The sequence below is a fragment of the Hippopotamus amphibius genome, chromosome 17 (genome assembly GCF_030028045.1).
Source record: "Hippopotamus amphibius kiboko isolate mHipAmp2 chromosome 17, mHipAmp2.hap2, whole genome shotgun sequence".
NCBI lineage: Eukaryota > Metazoa > Chordata > Mammalia > Artiodactyla > Hippopotamidae > Hippopotamus > Hippopotamus amphibius.
In genome coordinates this window covers 20,235,835-20,244,347 of record NC_080202.1, presented here as the reverse complement: position 1 = coordinate 20,244,347, position 8,513 = coordinate 20,235,835, and the positions used below count along the sequence as shown (strand labels likewise).

At 40.9% G+C, this 8,513-nt stretch overlaps 1 pseudogene; it reads right to left on the bottom strand.

Annotated features, from left to right (window-relative positions):
- Window positions 1-8,048: 8,048 nt before the first annotated feature.
- On the bottom strand, window positions 8,049-8,206 carry LOC130841087 (small nucleolar RNA SNORA70; annotated as a pseudogene).
- Window positions 8,207-8,513: the final 307 nt, after the last annotated feature.

Sequence of the window (8,513 nt, the reverse complement as noted above, 5' to 3'; positions counted from 1 at the left end):
CTGTCAGCTTCTTTTATAGAGAAGGCAATTGGACCTTGGAGAGATTGTCTTCAGTGGCAGGGATGGGGCCAGAACTCAGGTCTCCTGACTCCCAGGCAGGACCCCTTGGCTCTACCACACTTGAAGCTCTAACTCAACCTAATCAGAATTCTTATCGCTGCACGTGACTCTCCTTCCTCTTTTCTTGGTATTTGAGAGGATCCACAAGGATAGATCCCCACATGCTTTAAGGTTACCTAGGCTTAGCACATATTTCCTGAGTAATAGTGATAGCTGGCATTTATTAAACACCAATTGCAAGCATTGTTCTAAATGCTTCCCACATATTAACTCACATATTAACTTACAACAGCTCTCTGAGTTTGGTATTATTATTACCTTCACTTTACAGAGGGGGAAATTGAGGCACTGGGATGTTAACTGACTTACCCAAAGTCCCGTGGCTGGCAAAAGGCAAACCAGGCAGCCTGCTCCAAAGTCTGTACTCTAACCATTACCCACGCTGTCCCTCCTGCGGAAAGAACACTTGAGATTTAGGCTCAAGCTCTCACCTACATTTACTTGTAATGTGACTTTGGACGAGTCACTTAATCCCCCTGGGACTCAGTTTCCTTCACTGAAAAATAACAACTCACATTTATATGGTACTTCACAGTTTACAAAGCGCTTTGTTAGGCATCGACTCATTTGATCCTCACGATGTCAGTAAAGATGACAATCTTGGTTTTATGCATGACAAAACTCAGGGCTCCAGGGTCTGGCCAAGGTCACATAGCTAGTATGTACTGGAATAAGACTTGGAACCCAGGCCTTGGTGATTTCTCTGACTTGGAATATGTGGGTCTTGGACCAAATGTGCTCTAAGCATTCTGCCAGTCCAGATCTTCTCTGTGCTGAGAAGTTAAGAATCTGGGGTGGTCTTAGTCAGTTTGGGCTGCTACAACAGATTACCATAGACTGGGTGGCTTATGACCACAGAAATTTATTTCTTACAGTCTGGAGACTGGATTTCCAAGATCAGGGTGCCAGCATGGTTGGATCCTTGTGAGAGCCCTCTTCTGTATTCTACGCTGCCTTTTATCATCACATGGTAGAAAGATAGGGAGAGAGATCTCTGGGGTCTCTTTTATAAGGGCACTAATCCCATTCATGAGGGTCCCACCCGCATAACTTAATTACATCCCAAAGGTCCCACCTCCTAATACCATTGCATTGGGGGATAGGATTCCAACATGAACTTGGGAGGGTGACACAAATATTCAGTCGATAGCAGGGGGAATTTTGAGCTCTTAGTTTGGGGCCAGCCCAGGCTGGTGGTAGATAACTTCTAATCTGTACACTGCACTCAAATGGGGCATATGAAGGTCTCCTTTGCAATCTCTCAGCAATCTCAAGGCTAAATAGAGGCCTCCCACAGACCATCCCCCTAACAGAAGCTGGCTTTAGGAAACAGCCATGAAACCTTCTCTCAACCAATGGTCTCTTCCCCAGCCCAAGCAGCCCCATCTTCCTTGCCCTTTCATCTTTTTCAGGGATCAGCCCTGGGAATGGCCAAGAAGCGTGTCTGAACTGAGGCTCTTCCCCCAGAAAGGCAAAGGGAAAAAGGGCAAAAATATAAAATAAAGATTATGCAAAGGAATTACCCTGCATGTTTCTCCCATCTCCCCGTGTAAATTACCCTATTATTCTGCTCCCTTAGGACTCCTGATCGTCCTTATTTCTTCTTTTGAGCTAAAGTCATTCATGCAGTAAATTAGTTCTTTGCTTCGAAATAGCTCTGATTGTAGCAGTTGCTGCTACCACCAGCAGCAACCCTACGTCCCCTGGACAGTTTCAAAAAAAAAAAAAAAAAAAAAAAAGGAGAAAAGAAAGAAAAGAAACTCTCAACAACTCTCCCTTCCTCCCACTCTATTCACTCACATGCACGGAGAGACATGGGGTGCCCATTTCCTGGGAAATGCTTTCTCATAAAGGCAAATAAATGCATGCTGAGAGGGACTGCAGATGAGTCCTAAACTAGTAACAACCCAGGTTGGGACAGCGAGAATTATAGTCATTAAGGCCAAGGGTCAGCAGCCTGAAAACTTCCACTCTGTTCTCCCTCCTCAAAAACCAAATCTTGGTTCACCATGGTTACTGGGGAAGCAGTGTAACACAGAGGTTAAGAACCCAGGTTTTGGGGTAAGTCCTGGGTCTTGCCACTTTTTAGCTGTGTGACCTTGGGGAAGTGTCTTAGACCTGAATATTTGTTTCCTTACCTCTGACATATCTCACTCCAGACTTATGCACCCAGTTCCCTACTCAGTATCTCTTCTTAGACGTCTAATAGGCAAATCAACGTTAATATGACCCAATACAAACTCTTGATCTTCCCCCTTCTAAATCTGCTCCTCCTATAGTCTCCCTCTCTGTGTAAATGTCAACTCCATCGATCTTTGCTCAGGCTAAAGTCCTCAATGTCATCCTTAACTCTGCCCCTACTCTCATGCCCTAATTCCATGCTACCTGTACATCCTGTTGACATTATTTACAGAAATGTAAATTACTTCTTACCACCTCCACTGCTACCTCCTGGGTCAAGACACCATCATCCCTCACCTGGTAATTTCAATAGCCTCTTAACTGGTTTTCACACTTCCTTCATTATCTCCAAATTGTTTCTTTAAAAACATGTCAGTTCACATTTTGCCTCTTCAGAACCTTCCAATGGCTTTCTGTCTTACTTAGAGTAAAAGCCAACTATCTACACAATCTGCACCCCTTCCTGTTATGGCTATGATTGTGGTTCATCCATGTTGTAGCATATATCAGAACTTCACTCCTTTTTATAGCAGAATAATATTCCACTGTGTGTGTATACCATATTTTGCTTATCCACTCACCCATTGGTGAATATTTGGGTTGTTTCCACCTTTTGGCTATTGTGAATATTACTGCAATAAATATTGACTTACAAGTATCTGAATCCTTGTTTTCAGTTATTTTGGGTATATACCTAGGAGTGGAATTGCTGAGTTATATGGTAATCCTATGTTTAGTTTTTAGTTTTTCAACCAGCAATCTCTTTTCCAGAGTCTGTACCATTTTACATTTCTACCAGAAATGCATGGGAATTCTAATTTCTCCAAATCCTCACTAACGTTTGTTATTTTCCATTTGTTATTATTATTGTTCCCTCTTTATAGATATTAAGTGACATCTCTTTGAGGTTTTGGTATGCATTTCCCTAACGACTAATGATGTTAAACATTTTTTTTTCATGTGTTTATTGACCGTTTGTCTATATTCCTTGGAGAATGTCTATTCAAGTCCTTTTTCTGTTTTTGAAATTGGGTTTCTTGTCTTTTTGTTGTCAGGTGTAGGAATTCTTTATATATTCTGGATGTTTAGCCCTTATCAAATGATTTGCAAATAATCTCTCCCATTCTGTACATTGTCTTTTCAACTTCTTGATAATGCCTTTTGAAGCACAAAATTTTTATTTTTGATAAAGTCCAATTTATCTATGTTTTTCTTTAGTTTTTTATGCTTTTGGTGTCAAATCTATGAATCCATTGTCAAATTCAAGGTTATAAATAGTTCCCCCTGTGTTTTTCTCAGATATTTATAGTTTTAGTTCTCATATTTAAGTTCTAAATCCATTTTGAGTTAATATTTGTATCTGCTGTGAGGTAGGGGTCCAACTTCATTTTTTTGTGGAAACCCAGTTGTCCTAGAACCATATGGTAAAAAGACTGTTCCTTCCCCATTGAATGGACTTGGCACTTTTGTCTAAAATCAGCTTGCCGTGAATGTATGAGTTTATTTCTGGACTTTCAGTTTTACTCTGTTGGTCTATATGTCTATGCTTATGCCAGTACCACACTCTTTTGATTACTATACCTTTGTAGTAAGTTTTGATCTTGGGGAAATGTGAGTCCTCTGACTTTGTTATTATTTATCAAGATTGTTTTGGCTATTCAGAGCCCCTTGTAATTTCACATGAATTTTATGATTGGCTTTGGTTTTTCTGCAAAAAAACAAAAGTTTTTTTGAGTTTTGATAGGGATTGCTTTGAATCTGTAGATCACTTTGAGTAGCATACGCATCTTAATGTTGTCTTCCTATCCATGAACATGGGATGTGTTTCCATTTATTTAGGTCTTCTTTAATTTCTTGCAGCAATATTTTGCAGTTTTCAGTGTATACATCTTTTATATCCTTGGTTAAATTTATTTCTAAATGTTTCATGCTTTTACTTTTTTTATTTTTTTCTTTAAGAACTTTTATTTAGATACAATTCACATACAATAAACTGCATATATCCAAAGTGTACAATTTGATATTTTTTTCTTATTAGTAATGTATGTATGGCAATACCAATCTCCCAATTCATCCCACCCCAACCCTCCCCACCCCTGCTCTCCCCACTTGGTGTCCATATGTAAATGTTTCATTCTTTTAGATGCTATTGTGAGTGAGACTGCTTTCTTAGTTTCCCTTTCTACATTGCAGATGTGTATAAACACAACTGATCTTTTGGTTTTGATCTTATGCCCTACAACTTTACTGAATTTTAGCTCTAGTAGCTTTCTTGTTGATTATTTGGGATTTTCTACATATAGGATCACGTCATCTATGAATAGAGATAGTTTTACTTCATGCTTTCCAACTTGGATGTCTTTATTTTTCTTGTCTAATTGCTCCAGTAGTACAACATTGAACAGCAATGGTGAAAGCAGATATCCTTGTCTTATTTCAACCCTGCCTTTTGAGTTGTTTTGCTGTTTGTTATTCTTTGCCTTAGTTTCAGTGAATCTGGGGGGATGGATAGGACTATAACATATTTCTGTTACCTGTTACTTATGTTGACCCTACAAATGCACTCAAACCTCTTTCAGCAGAAGCTAGTTGTTTTGTAGTGAAAAGACATTTTACATTATCTAGTCTGCTACTGCTGGAAGCAACACAAGATGACATTTTGAAAAACTGATGTAGAAAATGGCAGATTAGTTCTTATGGCCCAGCTTGATGGCCCTCTCTCCATCTCATCCAGAATAATAATAAGCTGTGTTACCATGATAGAAGCCAACTCCCAAAGAAAATCTGGATGTTAGTCAAATTTATAGGGGTTAGAGGTGTCTGTGTATTGGGGGCAGGGTCTGGGGAAACTGGTTTGAAGGATGAAAGATAAATAGATCTTGTATCCCATATAGCAGGTTTGTTCCATTTCTCAGCCAGGTGTCTACTCTAAAGTCCTGCATACAACACCTTGCAAATGTGTAATCAGTTGCTAGGGAACGTACCCTGTGAACAGGAATCATATTTTAAGTTTAAACTGTGCATCTCTCTGTGTATGTATGCATATGAGAGAGCGGGGGGGAGAGAGAGAGAGAGAGAGCGAGATGAAGGAGACATATTTTGGCTCTTCCCCTCTCTTCTCTTGCCTGTTCTTTCTCCTGGGGCCTCATCACCACCCCTTATTCTCTGGATCTCTGGGTACACCCTGCCCTTAGTTCCTGTAAGCCCAGGTGTATGGAGGTGGCTGTGCTTCTATCTGCCCAATGACCTGTTGAGCTATGTGACCTCCTGCTGATGCCTGGGGGTTGATGTTGCCCAGTTACAGTTACTGGGGGAAACTCAAGTTAGAATTTTTTCACTTTTGAGTGTGTAAAATCTCAGTCACTCCAGTGAATTAATGTGGCTTTTTCCTGGCTAAATGTGAAACCCATATAAGTGAGTGTCTGCTTCTGGGATGATTGAAGTTAGAACATTCCTTCTCGGATACTGTCAATCACCCCTCCCTCCTCTCTGCTGAGTGTGCTCAAGCTGCAGAGCCCAAGTAGGAGTCATGAAGGAAATAAAGAGAAATGATTGGCAGCCCTTTGAGTAACCCCTATCAGATGGCAGATACATCCAGAGCCCTTCCGGTCTGATGGTAGAATTAGTCCCCATTCACAAGCTGATGGAAGATATGTAGCCTCTAGCTTAAGGAAGCTTCTGGTGTGATGGGGAAGGTCTAGGTCCTTCTAGTCTGATGAGGGAGACCTAGTGCCTGCCTTGGGGAACTTCCAGTCCAAATGGGAAGACACCCTCCACCGGGAGATGGAAAACGTGATGGAACCATTCTGTCCTCAGATATCCTATTGGATAGGATCAGGCTGACTGGCAGTGACTGTTGAAAAAAGGGCCTTGGGGACACATACTGACTGGATTTCTTACAAACAGGGGTCATGAACCCCAGCTGAACCCTCACTGTCTCTGGGAAATCCTGACCACTCCTTCCTGCCCTCACCTCAAGGCTATTCTGAGTTTTTCCCATTCTCCACCACTCCTGCAACCCCTCTCTTGACTCCCCTATTGAAATTTTAAACATACAGAATATTGGATAGAATTTTGAGTACTCACAATTGAGTACTCAGCATTTAGATTCTACAATTGTCAACATTTTGATATATCTCTTTCATCAAATACCTATCCATATATCTAGCCTTCAGTACATCTTATTTCTGGTATATTTTAAAGTAAGATGCAGACCATCAGTATACTTCATTCCAAGCACTTCAGCATGCATACCGTTAAGTAGAATTCAATATTTGCTTATGGTTTTTTGTGTGCATGTGTATGGGGGGAGGGGTGTTATGCATATATCAATGAAATGGTGAAACGTACAGATTATAAGTATTCTTCAAGGAGATTTGACAAACACTTATGCACGTGTAACCCAAATCCCTATCAAGATGTAGAACATTTCCATCACCCAGGAGGTCTGTTCATGCCGCTTTCCAGTCAATCACTGCTCTCATCCTGCAGAAGCAATCTGTTTTCATTTTTTCAAAAAAATCTTTCTAAAATTTCACAAAAATGGAATCAAATAGTATGTACTTATCATGTTTTTGAGATTCATCAATTTTGTTGCATGTGTCAGTACTTTGTCCCTTTTGTATCACCAATCAGTGATTACAATTGGTTTATCCATTTTCCTCTTCAAGACAGTTTTTTGGGGATATTTTCTTTTCTTTCTAAATTTAATTTAATTTAATTTTTGGCTGCATTGGGTCTTCGTTGCTGCGAGCGGGCTTTCTCTAGTTGTGGTGAGCGGGGACTACTCTTCCTTGCAGTGCATGGGCTTCTCAGTGCGGTGGCTTCCCTGGTTGCGGAGCATGGGCTCTAGGTGCATGGGCTTCAGTAGTTGTGGCTCGAGGGCTCAGTAGTTTCGACTCACGGGCTTAGTTGCTCCAAGGCATGTGGGATCGTCCCAGACCAGGGATCAAACCTGTGTCCCCTGCATTGGCAGGCGGATTCTTAACCACTGTGCCACCAGGGAAGTCCCTTGGGGTTATTTTCAGTCAGGGGCTACTGTGAATAAAGCATCTGTGAATATTCTTGTACACATCATTTTGTAGACATATTTTTTCCTTTCTTTTGGGTAAATACCTGGAAGTGGAATTGCGGGGTCATGGGGTAGGAATGCATTCAGTACACCTACCTTATTGTGAAATGTCTGTTCAAACAGTTGCCCTACTTTTTACTGGGTTGGTTGTGTTTTTATTATTGCATTGTAGTTCTTTATATATACTTGATACAAGTCCTTTAACGGATTGTTTTGCAACTATTTCCTTCTAGTCTGCGACTTGTTACCTATTTCATTTTTTGGACATGAAGTAGGATCTATTGGTAGGTGTGAGTAAGGAGGGGGCAGTGCTGAAACCAAGAGTGCAGGCTCACCATTTGTCCACGGGGCCATGATTAGGGCTATATTTGACCCCACAGCCATCCAGGATGAGCCACTTCTCAGCCACGTGGCTTCAAATTCATCTGCATTAAACTTGGTAAAGCCCCACTTCTTGGAGACAAGGATCTTCTGGTGACCAGGGAACTTGAACCAGGCCCTATGTAGGACCTCAGTCACATGCTTCTGGTCCTGCAGCTTGGTGCAGTAGACATGATGACTTGGAAAATATGGTCCCTGGTCACTGTGCCCTGGGGCTTTCTGAAGGCACCTGAATACCTGTCTGGAGCCTAGATTGGGGACAACATGAGGTCAGACATAAATGTCCACTGGAAAGGGTGGTCTCCAATGTCTCTTAGGGCAACCCATGCAAGCAACAGGCTGCATATACTACCAAGGAAGCTGCTGTTCACAGCCATTGCACATCATCATTTTCTTAATTATGTTTTTGATGATCAGGAGTTATAAATTTTTATGAAATCTAAATGATTGCATTTTTTTGATGATTATTACTTTTTGCCTCCTTTCTAAGAAATCTTTGCCTATCCCCAGGTGATGAAGATATTCTCCTACGTTTTATTCTGGAAGATTTACAGTTTTAACTTTTGGGGTTAGATCTATGATTCATCTCAAATTTAATTTCATGCATTGTGTGAGATAGAGGTCAATGTTCATGTTTTTCTTGTATTGATGGCCAGTAGTTCCAGCCACACCTGTTGAAAAGATTGCTTTACTCATAGAATTGCTTTAGTTCCTCCTTGAAAAATCAAATGACCATTTTAATATGGGTCTATTTCTGGGC